Source organism: Callithrix jacchus, chromosome 2, assembly GCF_049354715.1.
Source record: "Callithrix jacchus isolate 240 chromosome 2, calJac240_pri, whole genome shotgun sequence".
Taxonomy (NCBI): Eukaryota; Metazoa; Chordata; class Mammalia; order Primates; family Cebidae; genus Callithrix; species Callithrix jacchus.
The window spans coordinates 7290278-7311329 of record NC_133503.1 but is presented as its reverse complement, the minus strand read 5'-3'; the positions used below and the strand labels follow the sequence as shown (position 1 = coordinate 7311329).

The following is a 21052-nucleotide window of genomic DNA, read 5'->3' as shown; positions in this document are numbered from 1 at the left end:
GGAAATCCTTCTCTAGCCTCGGCATCTGGACCAGCAAGTTCATGGGAACTGGGTGAGAAGGCCGAGAACTGGTTTCCATCACAGGCTGACTGTAAAGTGAACATATGTCCCAAAATGTTGATTGCAGTGGGATTAGAGCCGAGCTGCTTGTGTTTGTCTACATTTTCCACTTTGCATGTTGTGCTATCCTGATTACAGATCCGATCAGAGATTATACTATAGATATAGTATCCAGTAGTGCATTACAGATACACTGTGTACAGAGATTTGCTCGTGGATTTTACTACACCATGGTTTATACTATGTATTTTCAAATTTAAAACATTATCTGTAGTTGGGTGCAGTGGCTCATGCCTGTAATCTCAGCACTTTGGGAGGCCAGAGTGGGAGGACTGCTTGAGACCAGGAGGTAGAGGCTGCAGTGAGGTATGATCATGCCGCTGCACCCCAACCTGGGCAACACAGTGAGACCCTGTCTCAAAAAAAATTAAAATTAAAATTAAAAATTATTTGTAAAATCAAGAAAAATCACACTTAAAAACATCATTTTTCTTTTTATGTCAGAAGCAAGACCCATTTTTCAAGTGTAGGTAAGAAAGACAAACCAGAGTCAAAACATAAAACAAATCCAGGACTGAATCTTAAACACACAGACCCCCAGAGACCATGCAGGTGCTCTGAGTGGCCATATATTTGGCCCTAAGGTTTAAGTAGCCAAGTGAACAAAAGGATCCCTGAGTAGCTCCACCACTCCAAGCATCAGACAGAAACAGACCAATTATCCCAGAGAGGTGTGATATTTCTCGACTCTGGGACCAAACAGAAACTTATCTTGTAAACTCTCAGAAGGTAGATTCTGGTAGTAGCAGGTTGTGTCGTTCAAATTGGCTGAGCTTATGGGCCAAGTTGCTCAGACACCATCACACCATTGCCCCTTGGGTTTGCCAAACCAAGGCAGAGCTGCTCCCAGGGCCACCTTCTCCAAACACTGGTACCCCACCTTGTCTCCTGTTATCCTTATGCTGACACTTGATCCTTCTCCTGGCTCTCTCCTGCTCAGCCCTCCCAGTTCCATCCAACATTTAGCTACTTGCCCAGCTCAACGTGGTAGGTTTGGTTCTCTGAACTCAATGGAGTCTTTTTCCTTTATAGTAGCAGCTCTGAAAATCAACGGTCTTCAAATTCCCTCTGCCTATTTATGGCCTTCATGCCAGCTCACCCCAGGCATGGCCCTGGGACCTCTGCCCTCTTGGCCTTCTAACCAGTCACCCATGGGTGAAATCAGAAAGAGCAAACAGCTACTGCCCAGCATGATCAGACGGAATCCAGACCAGTGCCAGTGCCCCTCACAGCTGGTGCCAATCCATGACTGCTTGTTATTGGACCACAAGGAAAAGAGCAGAAACTGATGGCAAGTACGTCAAAACTGTGATGGCATTGCCACCATCGCCGAGTGCAGAAACACCAGATTTGCCTTGCTGTGCAAGGTATCGACAATTTCAGGTATGGCTGACTCAAGGAGGAGTCATATGTGGGCTGAGCTGCCTACCAGTCACATCCAGCAGGACCACGTATCAGTGGCTGATGGACTGGAAATCTTTCACCAGGTTGGCTTGGGAAAAACCATCCAGAGTCCTGCAATCACAGACTGTCTCTCGTCTCGGTATAATAGCTCTATTAATTATTGCCTTTCCATTACTCTCCAGGCCTTGTGCTAGACAAATCACATATGTCCTCCCATGTAATTACTCCAAATCTCGAAGATAAATTCTACTGAAAACCCCATTTCATGATTAACATCCCAGGGATGTTCCATAGGTCACCCTCGATCTTGCAGACAGCAACGTGGCGAATCAGGAATTCAGACCCAAGAGTGTGTTTGAACCCAAAACTCATGCATTTACTATTGTCCTTCACGGAGTCGCACAGCAACATCTACTGAATATATGGAATTGGCAGGAAACCCGAGGCTGTTTTCCCTCACCGGGAGGAAGTGAGGGGTAGCTTCTCCCCTGCCTTCTTCACCTTAGCTCTTAACTAAGCCCATTATTCCTGATTTTAAAACAATTGTTCCCATGGCAACACCCTGGCAGCTTCTCTTAGCAACCATGGCTATCTTTCACAATTTTAACAAAGTTGGTTCAAACACAAAATTGCGTTTAGAAAGAATTGGCAGAGGCAAAACCAAAATGACCAGTTAACCAGCGCTGAACTTTTCATACCTCTTAAGAAATTCGTAGCAAAGTTTGAAAACAAGTAGAAAGCAGTTCTTCCAATCTGTATGAGCCATGAAGAGGGAAAAGTCCAGACTTGCAGAGTCCAGGAGATAGTTTTGAATCTGAAAAGCAATAGTATGGAAGCTTTAAAATGTGAATTGACAAAAGATTCACAAATCGAGCATATTTAAGGTTTTTGTTTGTTTGTTTTTGTTTGAGATGAAGTCCCGCTCTGTTGCCCAGGCTGGGGTGCAGTGGCAAATCTTGGGTTCAAGAGATTTTCCTGCCTCAGCCTCCTGAGTAGCTGGGATTACAGGTGCCCACCACCACACCCGGCTAATTTTTTGTATTTTTAGTAGAGGCGGGTTTTCATCATGTTGGCCAGGCTGGTTTCAAACTCCTGACCTCAGGCCAACTGCCCACCTTGACCTCCCAAAGTGCTGGGATTACAGGCATGAGCCACCGTGCCCAGCCAATTGTGTTGCTTTTCTATTGCTGTTGTTACAAATTGTCACCAACTTAGTGGCTTAAAAACAATACCGACTTATAAAATTCTGTAGATCAAAAGTCTGCCTTGCAACTCACTACGCTAAGATCAAGGTATTGGCAGGGTGCAGCGATTTCTGGAAGCTCTCAGGAAGAGTCTTTTTTCTTATCTTTTCAAGTTTCTAAAAGCAGCCAGCTTTCCTTACCTTATGGCCCCTTCCTCCTTCTTCAAAGCAAGTAACATTTAGCCGAGTCCTCAAACCGCCATCTCTTCGACACCTCTTCAGATTCCCTCTTCTGTTGTTAAGGATAATCTCTCTATTTCAAAGCCTCCCAATGTGAGATCCTTTTTTAAAAAACCAGAGGAGTTTGGAGGGAGGCAGGGGTCCCTGTGGCCTGGGGAGAGAGGGAGAGAGGTCAGCAGAGACAGGTGAGAAAGCAATAAGGCATTGGGGGCAGGCTCTGCACTCACCAGCTGTGTGACTCAGGGCAAGTGACTTAACCTCTCCTGCCCAGATTTCCTCTCCGTGGAGAGGCAATGACGTTAGGGCTCTCAGGCAATAGTGTGAAGCAAGCCTTGTGCCCAGTGCCAGGAACAGGTTAAGCACACTCCATGTCAACTTTCAGGCTACAGTTGTCACTGTGAGGACACTGAAGGCTTTGTGGAAAGAGTGGCATTGAAGCTGGGACTTAGAGAGTTGGCCAGGCAGGGACGAAAGCAAAGGGCATGACAAGGCATGGATGCATTCGGGCTCAAGAACAGCCCAGCTGGCCTATGTGGAGGAGCCTCAGAGCGCCTGCTAAACAAGGAGGCTGGAGTCAGATCACACAGTGGTCCTAACGGCTGCCTAAAAATCCCCCGGAGAGTCTCCAAAAGGATGGGATGAAAGAGAGACAGCAGGCCATTTGCGACTTGCAGGGAAATATTCTGGAATGTGTTGTTTTCTAGAAACAGGCCAGAGATCCTGGGTCCAAATCATGCTTGATAACACTCTGAGCCTATTTCCTCACTTTTAACATAAGGGTGACGGCCACCTTCCTCCAAGAGGAGTGAGGAACAAATAAGGAAATGACTTTGAAGTGCTCAGCACAGTGTCTAGGTATAGTAAGGGCGGGAAAAACATCTTTATGATTATTCTAAAGAAGCATTCCCATCTTTCTAGTGGTTTTCCAAATGTGCTTCTGGTGGTTTTAACAGGGAAACCTTTTTGTCTTAAAGAAACCTTATATGGTAAAAGAGGCAGGTCTAGTGGATTTGAGGGTTCAAAGCCCAGAATCCTTTTTTGCTTAGGCCTCTCTCTACTCTGTGTTAAAAGAAAAACCTTAGCCAGATTAAATGCAACAGTTTAGCTGAGAAAAAGAGTGATTCATGAATCAGGCCGTGTCTCAAGGTGGAGTAGGCTAAGAGAGACTCCAGTGCAGCCACGTAGTGGGAGATTTGTGGACAAAATGGGAAAGTGAGGTACAGAAAAGAGAAGTGAGGTACAGAAACAGCTGGATTGGTTACAGCCTGGTGTTTGCCTTATTTGAACACCGTTTGAACCACTGGCTGCATTTGATTGGCCAAAACTAGTTGATTGGCACAAGAGTAAGTTACAGTCTGTTTACACCCTCATTTAGGTGATAGTTTACTATGCATAGAGAAACATTTAGGCCAAACTTCAAGTATGTAAGGAGGCAGCTTTAGGCTAAACTTGACTTAACGTCTGTAAAACAAAAACAATATTCTAAGCACCCCCTAGCCGACTGAACAGACGCTTTCTGGGCTAAGGGGACTGCAGAGAAAGCTGAAAAATGGAATCCCCAGCCATGGGGTAAGATTGGACACAACTCATTACACCCCCTCCCTTTGGACTTTGGGTATAACTGTCTAGCATTAACATTAAAATAGAGATCACAAGACTGACAAAATGGACTCTGTGGCAGTAAGATACCAAATTCCAACCTGATTCTGATATAGCATCACATGTCACATAGCAGATTCCGAAGGAAATAAAAATATTTTACCCCAAAATATATTTCTTTGGCATATTTTGAAATAGCCATGCAAAGCTGTCTTTGGTGGAGGAAATTTGCATCTGTAGAGAATCTCCATTAATGCAGCTGGCCCTTTCATGGGTCTAGGAGACATTAGTTAAGATCCTGACACCTTTTTAAGTCCAAAAAGAGACATTTACCATCCATTCTCTCTGATGCCTGCTACTTGGAAGTTTCAACTGCCTAGCAAGAACCTTGGTCTCCACAACCTCTCTCATCTTAATGCAAACATTTCTTTCCACTGACTTTAAGTCTTTAGATAAAGCGTAACTCATCAAACAAAATCTTTGAATCCACCTATAACCTGCAAGCCTCTGCTTCAAGATGTCTCGCCTTTTCAGGCTTGAACCAATGTAAACCTGCCATGTATTGATTTAAGTCTTTTTCTATAACTTCTGTCTCCCTAAAATGTATAAAACAAAAGTGTAACCCAACTGCCTTGAGCACACTTTCTCGTGACCTTTTGAGACTGTTCCCTGGGGCCATGATCACTCATATTGACTCAGAACAAGCCTCTTTAAATATTTCATGGAGTTTAGATTCTTCATCAACACCCGCAAGGAGCCTCCCTGGAGAAGGGCCTTCCAGTGATCTTCCCACCTGGTCCAACTCCTCCATTGGGGAGGTCCATAGTGGAGGATGCCTTGGCTAGAGCTACATCTTGTGACCCCTTCACCTGGGACCAAGACTGGTTTCTGAACCACCGTTCAACAAATAGCCACTTCACTAAGTCAGTTTAATGAAAATCAATGAACTTTACATTAGTTTACTGAATGCCAAGTCACCAAATGACTAATTTCTGAGTTTTCGAAATCATCAATAACTTGCTATTTAAAACTCTTAATCATGTTTGCCACAATTCATGTTGGACCAACAGGCAGGAATACGGGGAGCCTGGACTCAAGCCAGATACTTATAACCCACCAAGGGGGTCATTTGCCTGCTGCCCAGATAAGGCCAATTTCTTAAGACAGGAGAATTACAATAGAGAAAGAGTATTATTTTTTTATTATTATTATTTTTTTTTTTTGAGACGGAGTTTCGCTCTTGTTACCCAGGCTGGAGTGCAATGGCGTGATCTCGGCTCACCGCAACCTCCGCCTCCTGGGTTCAGGCAATTCTCCGGCCTCAGCCTCCCGAGTAGCTGGGATTACAGGCACGCGCCACCATGCCCAGCTAATTTTTTGTATTTTAGTAGAGACGGGGTTTCACCATGTTGACCAGGTTGGTCTCGATCTCTCGACCTCGTGATCTACCCGCCTCGGCCTCCCAAAGTGCTGGGATTACAGGCTTGAGCCACCGCGCCCGGCCCCGAGAAAGAGTATAATTCATGCAGAGCTGGCTGAACAGGAGACCACAGTTTTATTATTATTCAAACCAATTGCCTTGAAAAGTTGAAGAGTAGAGTTTTTCAAAAATAGTTTAGTGGGCAGGGGGCCAGGGAGTGGGGCATGCTGATTGTTTGGGTCAGAGATGAAATCATAGGGAGTCAAAACTATCCTCTTGCACTGAGTCGGTTTCTTAGTGGGAGCCACAGCACTGGTTTGTGAGTCCAGGTAGAACCATCAGTCATCAGAAATGCAAAAACCTGAAAAGTCATCTCAAAAGGCCAATCTTAGTTTCTGCAATAGTGATGTTATCTGCAGGAATAATCGGCAAAGTTGCAATATCTTATGATCTCTGGAATAATGGCTGGTAATCATCTAAATGTACTTATATCTTAAAGAATTTAGGCCCTTCTCATCCTCCTGACTTAGTGGCCTTTCATTAGTTTTACAAGGGCAGTTTAGTTTTGGGGATTGGCTATTTTATAAACGATAAACTAAATTTACCCCAAAGTTGCTTGGTTCATGCCCAGGAATGAGCAAAGATGGCCAACCTGTGAGACTAGAAACAAGATGAAGTCAGATTTTGCTTACTGTCATAATTTTGTAAAGATGGTTTCATACCTTCACATCCTCGGCATAACCCCTGGGTCTCTTTCTCACTGCCCCCAGTTCCCATCCCCTCTACCATTAGTCTGCCTATTCCCCCACCCCAGTATCTTCCTCTACCCCTCAAAGTGCTAGGCTCCTCATTCTATCCTCCAGCCTCTGTCCTCTCCATTTACCCTGCCTTAGCCTGTGATACTATGATATAATACAAAATAGATACTTGGTCTTTGTCTCTGGTTCTTGGCACATATCTTATAAAACCCTTAGAATTTTCTGAATGATGAGGGTGGGAGGAGCATCTTTTGTTATTCTTAGCAAGCTCATCAATCATAACTGAGTTTATGCTAATGAGGTGACTGTTAGATGATGGGAGCTGGTTGTGAAAGAAACCACCTATGTGATTAGAAGATTGGAACTTTTAGCCCCACTCCCCCATTTTCCCCCAAATCATCAATAACTTGCTATTGGAAGTGGAGAGTGGCTGGAGATTGAGTTCAATCACCAATGGCCAATGACTTCAGCAATCATATCCACATAATGAAACTGTTATAGGACCACCAGGTTTGTATGCTCACTGCAGAGTAACATACCAATACACTGAGACAGAAGGGTTTACAGCAGAGAAACAGTTTAATGATCACAAGGAAGCCAAATGAGGAAACGGGAGGAACCCTCAAATCCATCTCTCCAAGGAGTTCTGGGCTGGGAATGTTAAGCGGACCATGATAGGCAAGGGGCTGGAAAACTGGGGTCATTGATTGATTGACGAAAGAGGGATTAAATTATCAGGAAGTGGAAACTGCATTCTTTGGTGAACCAGCTCCTTATGGGAGCTTCAGACCAGCTGCTGTCAGTAGTTTCATCAGTATGCAAGACCTGAAAGAGTATCTCAAAGGGAAAATGTAGTGTTGTTTCACAATGCTTAAGTTGTTATCTACAGAGCAGTTAAGAGGAACTATAATTTTATGACAGTCTGCGTTATTCTGGGGAAACAGTCACCAAGTAACTATGAGGAAGCAGGTCAGAGAGCAAGGTGACCTAATGATGAATGCCAAAGATGCTACAAGTTTGGTTTATTTTTACTTATTACCCTGTCTTCTTTCCTGATTAATATTACAAATTGCATGGGGATGATTTCAAAACTTCCATAAAAAAAACCCAATGGGGCTGGGTGCGGTGGCTCAAGCCTGTAATCCCAGCACTTTGGGAGGCCGAGGCAGGTGGATCACGAGGTCAACAGATCGAGACCATCCTGGTCAATGTGGTGAAACCCTGTCTCTACTAAAAATACAAAAATTAGCTGGGCACGGTGGCGCGTGCCTGTAATCCCAGCTACTCAGGAGGCTGAGGCAGAACTGCCTGAACCCAGGAGGCAGAGGTTGTGGTGAGCCGAGATCGTGCCATTGCACTCCAGCCTGGGTAACAAGAGCAAAACTTCGTCTCAAAAGAGAGAAAAAAACCCCAATGAACAGGAATCAGAGCTTCTGGGCTGTTGAACTCATTTGAATACTGGGAGGATAGTGTATCTGAGAGGGTCTCAAAGTTCTGCAAACCTTCCCCATACCTTGCTCTATGCACCTCTGCATCTGCCTGTTTATTGGTATCCTTTATAACAAAGCTTTAATGTAAGTGAAGTGTTTTCTTAAGGTCTGTGAGCCTTTATAGCAAAGTATCAAAACTGAGGAGAAGGCTGTACAAGCCCCAATTTGTAGCCAGGTCAGACTGGAGGCCCAGTACTTGCTATTGGCATCTGAAGTAGGGGCAATCTTATGGGACTGAGCCCTTAACCTATGGGGTCTGCGCTAACTAAAGGTAATTAGTGTCAGAATTAAATTAATTATAGGATACCAGTTGGTGTCTGGAGAGTTGGAGGCTTAGTTGATATGGGAGGGAAAATCTACACATTTGGTGTCAGATGTATGTGCAGAAGTCAGGTGTGGTGGCTCCTGCTTGTAATCCTGGCACTTTGGGAGGTCAAGGTGGGTGGATCACCTGAGGCCAGGAGTTCAACACCAGCCTAGTCAACATGGTGAAACCCCATCTCTACTAAAAAATAGAAAAATTCTCCAAGCATGATGGAGCACACCTGTAATCCCAGCTACTCAGGAAGCTGAGACAGGAGAATCACTTTAACCTAGGAGGTGGAGGTTGCAGGAACCAAGATCACACCACTAAACTCCAGCAACAGAGTAAGACTCTATCTTAAAAAAAAAAACAGTGTGTGCAGAGAAAAAGTTTTCTCTGGAAATGTTGTCTCTGCTTACTCTATGGTTTCTGCTCTCTAGTGACTTCCTTACTGGGTCAGCGGCCAGGCTGTGTTCTCAGCTGAACTTTTTCCCTGCCATTCTCTATCAGACTATCCCCTCCTTGATCCTGACTCACTAAACTCCAGCCATGGGGAGGTGGGATGAAGGCGAGACGAATTGTTTTTAGAATCTTATTCTGAAGGCAAAATGAACACCGATCACCTAAAATGTCACTGATATTTTCTAAAGCTTAAGAAAGAAAGAAGAAAAAAAAACCTTCTGGTCAGGCACGTGGCTCACTTGGAACTGTAATCCCAGGACTCTGGGCGGCTGAGGGCAGGATCATGGCAGGTCAGGGGTTTGAGACCAGCCTGACCAACATGGGGAAACCTTGTCTCTACTGAAAAATGCAGCCGGGTGCAGTGGCTTATGCCTGTAATCCCAGCACCTTGGGGGACCAAGGCGGGCAGATCATGAGGGCAAGAGACTGAGACCATCCTGGCCAACATAGTGAAACCCTGTCTCTACCAAAAATACAAAAATTATCTGGGTGTGGTGGCAGGAACCTGCAGTCCCAGCTACTAGGGAGGCTGAGGCAGGAGAATCGCTTGAACCTAGAAGGCAAAGGTTGCAGTGAGCTGAGATCGCACCATTGCACTCCAGCCTGGCAGCAGAGTGAGTCTTCATCTCAAAAATAAATAAATAAATTAATTAACAGCAATCACTGTCACATCACATTCCCCCTTGAGCTAAATAATTACTTCTTGAAGCCAATTGCTCTGTGGTCTCTAACTCATGCCTGATACCACGCAGCGTCATAAACTGGACACCATTAATCTTACCCTATAGTTCAATAATAAATACCCCATCCGGAATCAGTGTTATTTCTGTAAACCAATGAGAAGTCCTGTCAAACAGCTTTTGTAACCGCCCCCTCCTGAATTGTCCTTTTACCTCTAAAGACTTGAGTCTCTCTTTTGTTCACCGTTACACTCCTTTAGGCAAATTGAAAGTGTGATCCCGGCTGCTGTCCTTAACTTTGGCCCAAATAAACTCCCTATATTAATTTTCCATTTGCATCTTCCTTTAGGCACATATAATGTTAAAAAAACATTTTATCCAACAGTTTAAAATAAATACTGTTGTTTTGTAAATTTAGTAAATACTTTGAATTTGTTATTTGGCAAATGGACCGTATTGTGACTCACATGACAGCAAACTGATTTATGGAAAACTGACCTAGAACTAGAACTCAGACCCCAAATTTCTAGTCCAATTTACTTTCTTTGAAATAACAATTCTCAGTAATTCACTGTAAACCAAGTATGTCTTTCATAAAATGGTTAAGTTTGGTTTCTCTTCTCTATTTTTGGCAACTTTTTTTCCCAAACATTCTGAAAAAAAATTTTTACTCTCCCAATTTTTTGCAGACTTGCTTTCTTTTTAAAAATGCACTATATTTAAGATGTTAATGGCCTCATTTTAATTTGCATATATTCTTGTTAATGATGAAATCTACTTAATGTGAGTTGAAAAGCCTGTCAGGGTAATTCACAAACATTTAAAAACTCTGCAGCGATTCTAGGAGGATTCCCTGTGAATATTCTTAAGGACTATCAATGGATATATTAAGTAGGTCTTGGTATTAACAGAAATAGCAAACAAATTAAAATTGGACTCTCGGTAACAATTGGGAGAAACGAATACTCACACACTTCAGCATGAAATTGAATCTAGTTGCTCGGGTGCCTCTTGCACATTCAAGGAGAACATCTTTATTGAAGAACCATCATGCTAAGTGCCACTTAAGACTAGCATGGAGTCACCTGACTTCAGTACGTTTCTTTCAGAAATGCGCAAGAGGACAACACCGATCAAATTTAAAATAATGCAGCAAAGAGTGGTGGCTCACATCCATAATCCCAGAACTTTGGAAGGCCAAGGCAAGCAGATCACCTGAGGTCAAGAGTTTGAAATTAGCCTGACCAACATGGTGAAACCCTATCTCTACTAAAAATACAAAAAGAATTAGCCAGGTGTGGTGGTGCACACCTGTAATCCCAGCTGCTCGGAGGCTGAGGCAGCAGAATCTCTTGAACTTGGAAGGCAGAGGTTGTAGTGAGCCAAGATCGTGCCATGGCACTCCAGCCTGGGCAACAGAGCAAGACTCCATCTCAAAAAATTAAAATAATAAAATAATATAACCTTCATTTGCCATTGATGTTACTACCAATGTCTCTTTGGACTGTGTAGCACATCTTCATGCGGGCAAAGTAATTTATAAGGAATATACATTTTATTGTAATTCCAGCCCAGGAGACATCTCAAAAGCCATTCTCAGGCCTTCAAGGCTGTCCTGATGATCCAGGAGAAATGTCTAAATGATCCCCCATTTCAACACTGGATCACAACTTCAAGAACAGTGCCCACCGCTGTAAGGATAAATCTCTCTTCAGGTTTAATCTCTTTGAAAATTCAGTTTGTAGTCAAAGAAAAACACTTTGCTATGTATTTATACATAAAAAAATAGGACTTAGAGTAGAGCTTTAATGTGTGATTCCGTTTAATCTTCACAATCTTTGGCAGTAGGTATCATAATCTCCACTCAGAGATGAGGGGCCTGAAAGCTTGGAGAGGAGAAGTGGTGTTTCTAAGTCTACACAGCTAATGAAAGGGAGACAGGCATTACATTCGTCTCCAGGCTCTAAGCCAATCGTCAATAAGTTAAAGCTACAAACATACATCACTCGTTATACACAGACTCTCCTCGATTGGACTTTCTGTAGGGAAATGGAAACTACACTGACTGACATTGATTTGACACCTCATCTATCACCGGAATCATTTCAAAAACTCCTTAATATGTCACGTTCCCTAAACCATCCTATTCACCCCTTGGTGCAACATCAATCTCTATGAAATGCTCATGTCACACCCCTGCTTAAAATCCCTTAAAGGAATCCCAATCATCCTTAAGAATAAAGTTCAGTTGTCCCAACAAGACATTCAAAGCCATTTGCAATCTAACCCCAGCCTCTCACCCTTCCTACTCCTTCGCCCCCTAGAGTTCTGCCAGGTCTGGTTTCCTCTACCTGAGATGGTCTTTCATCCAAAGCCAACTCACAGTTCTCTCTGTGAAGCTTTCCCAGATATCCCACTCATGGTCTCAGACAGAATGTGTCTTCCCCTTCCTGAGTGACCACCTGTTATAGCACAGCCACATTGCTTCATAACCAGGTCTGCTGTCCATCTCTCCAACAGCACCCTGAGCTTCCAACTAAATAAATCAATAATTTAATTCATTGTTACATGTACGAGTATGCTCTCTTCCTCCCAACCCATAACCCACTTGTTTTTTTGGAATGCTACAACAGAGGTCAATAAACTACACTCCGTACACTTAATCTGGCCCGAGGCATACTTTTGTAAATAATTTTGTGTTAGAACACAGACATGCTTACCTGCTTACATATCATCTATGGCTGCTTTGCACCACAAGCCGAGAATTGGATAATTGCGACAGAAACTATAGAACCTGGAAAACTGAATGTATTTATGACCTAGATCTTTATGGTAAAGTTTACTGATCCCTGTGCTGGAAATAAGGTCAAGAATTAAAGTCAACGTGTAGCACTCTTAAGTGGAGGAAGATAAAGACACACTGGGGTACTGGGGACCTGAGTTCTCATCTACGTTCTGGGAATGGTTTACTATTGTATACTGGATAAATCATTTCCCCTATGTGGAGCTGAGTTTCCCCATCTGTAAGATATGAAAGTTAGATGAGCTCAGTTTCCCCATCTGTAAGATAAGAAAGTTAGATTTAAACTTTCTTTTTTAGCCCAGAACCTTCCCCCAAAAGCAGACTATGGCACACTCTATGCATAAAACAGATAAAGAAAAGAGCTATTCTGATAAGGGATGGACGGGAGGTATATTAGTCTGTTCTCATGCTGCTAATAATGACATACCCAAGACTGGGCAATTTATAAAGGAAAAAGGTTTAACGGACTCACAGTTCCACATGGCTGAGGAGGCCTCACAATCATGGCTGAAGGTGAATTAGGAGCAAAGTCACGTCTTACACGGCAGCAGGCAAGAGAGCATGTGCAGGGGAACTCCCCTTTAAAAAACCATCTGAGCTCATGAGACTTATTCACTATCATGAGTACAGCACAGGAAAAATCCACCCCCATGATTCAATTACCTACTGCCAGGTCCCTCCCATGATATGTGGGAATTATGGGAGCTACAATTCAAGATGAGATTTGGGTGATGACACAGCCAAACCAAATCAAGAGGCAAAAGCGCTGCCCCACCATCTCACTCTTTTCCTTGCCTCACAGGAGATCTTAGAGGAGTCCCTTAGATTTCCCAACAGTCTCAAGTATAAAGGCCACTGATCTAACCCCTTGCCTCTAGTCCCTTCCACAGCACGGTCTACGATTCTGTGTCTAAAGCACCATATAAACTTCCAAGATTCAAAACCATCCAAAATCAAATCCATCTTTAAAAAAATTTTTTTTCATAACCAAATCACAGCTGAGAAGTATCGACCTGAAAAGATTAAATATTATCAGACATTTCCCTCATGTATTCACAGGAGAGCCTAAAGTATAGCAGAAAGTTGCTGGAATGAACTGGCACTTTCTGTGATCTATCCTGGGCGTTTTGAAACACAAACACAGAGTGTCAGCTTCTGAGAGATGTACAACATGAGGGACTGTCACTCCAATGACGGAGCACTCCTGGGACCAGTATTGCTTCAAAAGACATCAGGCAGGTGATGACATTGTGAGTTATCTGTTGCCAGAGCAGGGAATATTTTGAGTGACTCAGGTGTGCATTGGGGCAGCATCAAAGAAGATGTGGGTCCCCAGGCAGGAGGTTTCCAAAAGAAGACAGCCGGTCAGAGGTCTCAGCGTTTCATGCTCTGGGGCAGGAGTCATGGAATTTGGACAGTCTTCCCTCTGACACCTTGTGTGCCTATGACAAGTCCCCTGGGTTCTCTGGGGCCTGGTTTCCTTCTCTGTAAAATGACTGGGTTGTACTGGTTAATGAATGAGCCCTTAATGTGTGTCAGGCTCTGTGCCTCAGGGCTTTGCAGACAGTAAGTCACTTGATATTTACAGCCTCTACCCATAGAGTCTCCATTTTGTGAAAAAGGTACATGCAAAGTCTCCGAGACATTGAGAGATACTTACCCAGAATCTCACAGCTAGTTAATAGGATGACAAGGCTTTAAACTAGCTATAGAAACAGTCTTTCGGAATGATTAAGGTGTGGCTCTTAAGTCAAAGAGCTCCTGTTTAAGTCTTGGTTCTGCCACTGATAGGCTACGACACTAGTCAGTGTGTTTCAATCTCTTTATCTGTATAATGGGTATGATGGCACTACTTCTACTTACTTCACAGGGTTGTCTGGATGGTTAGATGAGACGGTTTTCATAAAACATCTGGTAGATTCTGAGTCATAATCAAGAGCAGATGTTATTGTCAACGGGCTGGCTAAGTCCAAAACCCACGTTATTAGCCACTCTGTAAAAACCAGGATTTCCCGCGACCCTTACTCTGTTAGGGTTCCTGTCAGTGTCCCTGACGGCCTAGGTCAGACCAAAGCCAGTGATTTTGTGTTTGTTTGGGTTTTTGTCTTCATCGCAGCCCTGGATCTGGCAGCAGCACTTACCATTGCTGACCACCGCTCCTTGCAATACCTTCTCTAGGCTCTGGGAAATCACATTTTCCTGGTTTTCTTCCATCTGTTCCTTTGCTACGTTCTCCTCCTTCCCTAGACTCCTAAAATTAGGCGATCCCAACGTCCTATTCTCATGCCCTTCTCTTTCCCATCAATACTGTTTTCTTACATCAGGTGTCTGGTCCTACAACTTCCAGTGGTGAACTCACGACTCTCAAATTTCTTTCCCAGCCTTGAACTTGCTGCCTCTGAGCTTCAGATGTCCTCATGTAGAAACATGAATGACTCAAAGGTTTTTCAAATGCAGCACATCCCAGACAGAATGACTGGCTTCTTCTCGATACATATTGCTCTCTTCTTTCCAAAGCTTGTTCATAAATAGCACCACCAGTTACTCAGGCCAAAAACCTAGGTGTTGTCTCCTATTTCACACCCCATTTCAATTTCATAAATAAGTTATTTCTGCTCTTTACTCTTTTTTCTTTTTTTTAGACAGGCTCTCAGTCTATTGCCTAGGCTGGAGTGCAATGGCGTTATCATAGCTCACTGCAGCCTTGAACTCCCAGGCTCAAGTGATCCTCCTGAGTAGCTGGGACTACAGGTGTATGTCATATCTTGCCTGCCTAATTATTTTATATTTTTGCAGAGATAGGGTCTCACCTTGTTGCTCACGCTGCTCTCAAACTCCTGGGCTCAAGCAATCCTCCACCTAGGCCTCCCAAAGTGCTGGGATTTATAGGCAAGAGCCACCACACCCAGCTTGTACAACATGTATTGACTCTAAAACATGTATTGCCTGTAACATTTTTCACCATGCTCGCTGCTACAAGCCTAGTCCAAGTCACTGTCCCCTACTGCCTGAGTGACTGTACCAGTCTACTCCTAACCCAGCTACACCTACTTGTATTTAAATACAATTTTGTTTGTTTCCAAAAAGTGTACTGGATTTTAACCCTAAGTTTCTTTAAGGGCTCAAGAACTCTTGAATCAATAGAATCAAGCTGCCACTTTATTTTTCTATATTGAGAATGTAACCAGTCACAAATGAGGTGACTTTGTCACATCTTTTTCAAACTGGAGGAGAATATGAGGTCAGCTACAATTCCATCTACCTCCTCTTCACTCTGCCTTAACTGCCTGACCTTAATGAACCAAGTTACATGTTGAGCTTTCCTAGACTTGTGGGCATTTGGCTGGTCATAAACGATGAATCATCATAGGCCATGATAGAGGCTCTGACCCAGGAAAAAAAATGAGTAAATTGGACTTAAACAAAACCTAAACCAAGACAAAGAAATGGACCCAAGTGGAAGCTAAGCCAGTGAAATGCCAGGTCCATTGAGGTATGACAAACTCAATTCTTTCTTTCTTACTTCTTTTTTTTTTTAAGACAGAGTCTTGCTGTGTCACCCAGGCTGGAGTGCAGTGGTGCAATCTCAACTTATTGCAACCTCTGCCTCCCACGTTCAAGCAACTCTTCTTCCTCAGCCTCCAAAGTAGCTGGGACTACATGCACATGCCATCATACTCGGCTAATTTTTCTATTTTTTAGTAGAGACGGGGTTTCACTATGTTGGTCAGGCTGGTCTTGAAGTCCTGGCCTCAAGTGATCCGGCTGCCTCAGCCTCCCTAAGTGCTGGGATTACAGGCATGCACCCAGCCGACAATCAATTCTAAACTAGGAAAATACGAAGAACCAGGGGTCCAATCAGAAAGGCTGGGAGTACAATGATTCTGGGTGTTCAGTGGGTAGTGATTCTGTGTTAATGCTCATTCGACAGGTATGTTAAGGATTTACTATGGTTCTTTTGAAATGAAACTGTGAACCCAAAATATCTGAGACAAGTCTCAACCAATTTAGAAAGTTTACTTTGCCAAAGTCAAGGACACGTCGTGACACAGCCTCAGCAGGTCCTGATGACATTTGTCCAAGTGGTTGGGGTACACTTTGCCAGTATACTTTATAGGGAGACTTGAGACATCAATAAATTATGTGTGAGATATGTATTAGTTCAGCGTAGTAAGGTGAGAGAACTCGAATTGGGGGCTTCCAGGTGACAGGCAGCTAAGGGACAAAAGGTTGCATTCTTTTGAGTCCTTGATCAGCCTTTCACTGAATATACACCATTTAGTCTGACTCAGTGAATCTGTATTTTTACATAAACAACAAGACAGAGCAATCAGACATGCACTTGTCTCAGGAAAGCAGAGGGATGACTTTCTGTCCTGCTCCGGTGAAGATAAGCTATTAGTTTACATTGCCAGGATGAAATCCAACAGAACTGTTTTAGGGTAAAGATATTAAGGGACCCAGGGAATTTCCTTGTGGGCAAATTGGGGGGGAGGTATGTATCTCTATCCTTTTAATTATCTTATTTAGGAATTAAAATGGGAGTCAAGTTTGCCTGATGTAGTTTTCACCTTGACTTTTCCCTTGGCTTAGTGATTGGGGGTTCCTGAGATTTGTTTCCTTTCAAAAACTGTTTTCATCTCTGTAGTTGAAACAAGACCATGCATACTGCAGAATGAAGCCACATCAGGCTAAAGAAGACTGAGTCTCAAACCACATCAAAGGTCTCATTTGAGGCCCAGATCTCTAGTTGGTCTGCGAGTTATTTTTTAATGCATTTCATAAAAACATAGCCAGACCAACGCAATGACTGTTACAAAAGCTAACTGGTTTAAATCCCTTTACTTTTGTCTGTAATTGCATCAACTCAGCTACATATCATCCATCACATTCGGCTCCCTTACTCTAAGATTAACAAAAATAAAAGAGAAATATTTATTTGTTAAAGTATAGTCTTCAAAAATGTTTACTCACAATTTATGCAAATATAAAAGTAAACACTTGTCAACAATTTTTTTTTCTATACATTAATTGCTGAGGGCACCAGTAAGATCCCCTTCAAATTCCATGTTGAAATTCGACTCCCAGTGTTGAAGGTGGTGCCTGATGGGTGGTGTTTTGGTCCTGGGGTCCTCACTCTCTTAGCTCCCTCAAAAGCTGATTGCTGAAAAGAGCCTGGCACATCTTCCCCTGTCTCTCTTTCTTCCTTTCTCTCACCATGTGATGCCAGCCCCGCTCTGTCTCCTGCCTTGATTGGATACTTCCTGGAGTCCTCACCGGGAGCACACACTGGCACCATGCTTCCGGTGCTGCCTGCAGAACTGTGGGTCAAATAAACCTCTTTTCTCTATAAACTACCCAGCCTCAGGAATCCTTTTATTGAGGCACAAATGGACTAAGACACCAAACAAATAACCAGAGTTAACTTTCCCTCATCAATCTGTTCAATCCTACATAATTAACTCTCATTCTGCTGGGTTTGGGGGAGCCGTCTGATTTCATGACATAGACTAAAAACCATTGTTGAAATGCTGGCTCTGTCTGCTGAAGCAATTTGAAAATTGTTTAAGCTCTGTCAGCTCAGAAGCCTCTACCCAAGAGTTTACTCTTTTTTTTTTTTGAGACAGAGTGTTACTTTTTCACCCAGGCTGGAGTGCACTGGTACGATCTCGACTCACTGCAGCCTCTGCCTCCTGAGATTAAGTGATTCTCCTGCCTCAGCCTCCTAAGAACCTGTGATTGCAGGCAAGTGGCACCAGCCTGCCCAGCTAATGTTTTTATTTTTTGTAGAGATGGGGTTTCACCGTGTTGGCTAGGCTGATCTTGAACAGCTGATCCGCCCACCTTGGCCGCCCAAAGTGCTGGAATTACAGGCACTACACCTGGCCCCAAGAGTTTACTCTTAGACATAGCAGTAATTTAGCGTAGTTGGTACTGATGGGAGTACAGGAAACATTACCCTAAAATATGGCACTTTGGTGTACTGAGTGTTGTATGCTAAAGGAAAGATCACTCTGACCTTCTCCCACCTTTCTTCCCTGAAGCCATAAAAGAATTCTCTGACCTATGTGCCCTGAAAGTAAGTCCTAAGAACTTTATTCCTGAGGAGTCCTACTCTATACTCAGGAAGGCTGGGATATCATAAGGTGACACATAAAAGAATCTGAACAAACAGGCCTTGCTAAGTTCCCTCTCCCCGCCACCAAGCTTGTTTGTTACCATTAAATCATATACCTTGTTGTCTAATCATGTTTCTCCATAGTTATCTGCGTCTTTCATCATCCTTCATATAAAAAATACAGTTTTCATTGGGTCTATAGGTCCTTATTTCTGAAGGCTCCTGGGTCATGTAAGACATACTAAATAAATTTGTTATGCTTTTCTCTTATTAACCTGTCTTTTGTTATAGGTGTGCCTGCCATGAACATAAGATAGGTGAGAAAATTGAATTAGGGGATTTTGCAGTTGTAGTATAAAGAATGTTTTATGCCTTCATTTTGGTGGTGGTTACTACAACTTCAAAATCCCCTAATTCAGCAGTCCCCAACCTCTTTGGCACCAGGAACTAGTCTGTGGAAGACAATTTTTCCAGAAACCAGGAGTTGAGGGATGGGTTCAAGATGATTCAGTTCCATTACACTTATTGTGCACTGTATTTCTATTATTATTACATGGTAACATATAATGAAATAATTACACAACTCACCACCATGTAGAATCAGCGGGAGCCCTGAGCTGGTTTTCTTTCAACTAGATGGTCCCATCTGGGGATGATGGCAGACAGTGACAGATCTGAAGGCATTAGATTCTCATAAGGAGCTGGCAACCTAGATCCCAAGCATGCTCAGTTCACAATAGGGTTCATGGTTCTTTGAGAATCTAATGCCGCCGCTGATATGACAGGAGGCGGAGCTCAGGCAGGAATATGAGTGATGAGGTGCAGCTGTAAAAAAAGATGAACCTTCACTCCTTGCTTGCCGTTCACCTCCTGCTGTGCAGCTGGCCCAGTTCCTAATAGGCCATGGGCCAATACCAGTCCATAGCCTTAGGGTTGGGGACCCCTCCCCTAATTCCCTTTTTTAAATCAACCCTTCACCCCATTCCCAGCCCTTTCAATTACTGATCTGTTTTCTGTCCTGTATTGGTCTGTTCTTGTGTTACTATAAAGGAATACCTGAGACTGGGTAATTTATAAAGTAAGGAGGGTTATTTGACTTACAGTTCTGCAGTCTGTACAGAAAGCACGGTGCTGGCATCTGCTTCTGGTGGGGGCCTCAGGAAGCTACAATTAAGGCAGAAGAGAAGGGGAATTGCTGTACCACTTGGCAAGAGAGGGAACAAGAGAGAGAGGGGAAGTGCCACTAAAAAACCAGATCACACAAGAACGCACTCACTATCATGAGGACAGCACCAAGACATTCATGAGGGATCCACCCCCGTGACCCAAACCCCTCTCACCAGGTCCCACCTCCAACATTGGAGATTACATTTCATCATAAGATGTGGAGGGGATACACATCCAAACTATATCATTCTGCCCCTGGCCCCTCACATCTCATGTTCTTCTTTTATCAAAAAATAAAATCATCCCTTCTCTATAGTTCCCCAAAGTCTCAACTTGTCCCAGCCCCAACTCAAAGGTCTCAAGTCCAAAGTCTCATCATCAGAGGCTCAAGGCAAGTTCCTTCCCCTTGTGAGCCTGTATTTACTCCTAAGTTATAATTAGCTATTTACACCTAAGATACAAATAGCAGTGCAGGCATTGAAAAAAACATTACCATTCCAAAAGAAACTTGCCAAAAGGAAAGGGGTAATAAGCCCCACGCAAATCTGAAACCCAGGAGGGCAGTTGTTAAATCTTAAAGCTCCAAAATAATCTTCTTTGACTCCATGTCTTACATCCAGGGCAGTGATGCGAGGAGTAGGCTCCCAAGGCCTTGGGCAGCTCTGCTCCTGTGGCTTTGCAGAATATGGCCGCTGTGGTTGCTCTCGTGGGTTGAAGCTGAGTGCCTGCAGCTTTTCTAGTTGCAAGGTGCAAGCTGCTGGTGGGTATACTATTCTGGGTCTGAAGGCAGCAGTTCCCATCACACAGCTCCACTAGGCAATGCCCCAGCAGAATTCTCCATGGAGCTCCAACAACGCAGTTTCCCTTGGCACTGCCCTAATAGAGGTTCTTTATGAGAACTTTGCCTCTGCATTAGGCTTCTGCCCCAGCACCTAGTCTTTTCCATAAACCTGAAATCTAGGTGGAAGCTGCCAAGCCTCCTTCACTCTTGCATTTTATGTGCCCATAGGTCACATGGAAGCCACCAAGGCATACGGTTTATGCTCTCTGGAGCAGCAGCCTGAGCTGTACCTGGAACCCTTTGAGCTGCAGCTATAGCTGGAGCAGCTAAGATGCTGGAGCAATGTCCTGAGGTTGAGCAGGGAAGCAGCATCCCTGAGGCCTGGCCCCTCCAAGATTTCTGAAATGCCTTGGGGCCTCTTCCCCATTGTATATTAGTACTTGGCTCCTTTTTAGTAATGCAAATCTCTCTACCAGATGGTTACTCCATAGCCTGCTTGGATTCTTTCTTTACCACATGGCCA

The 21052-nt window shown here is 43.6% G+C and overlaps 1 protein-coding gene across 2 annotated transcripts in view; it reads right to left on the bottom strand.

Annotated features, from left to right (window-relative positions):
• Nucleotides 1-21052, bottom strand: part of LOC118149171 (uncharacterized) — a 300718-nt gene that overhangs the window by 23252 nt on the left and 256414 nt on the right. For both annotated transcript variants that reach the window (XR_013528662.1, XM_078354318.1), the window contains exons 14-17: nucleotides 19683-19745; nucleotides 19170-19406; nucleotides 2909-3098; nucleotides 2223-2338 (exon numbers count right to left, since the gene is read on the bottom strand). The gene's annotated coding sequence lies outside the window, so the exon portion shown is untranslated. The remainder of the gene's footprint in view (nucleotides 1-2222; nucleotides 2339-2908; nucleotides 3099-19169; nucleotides 19407-19682; nucleotides 19746-21052) is intronic.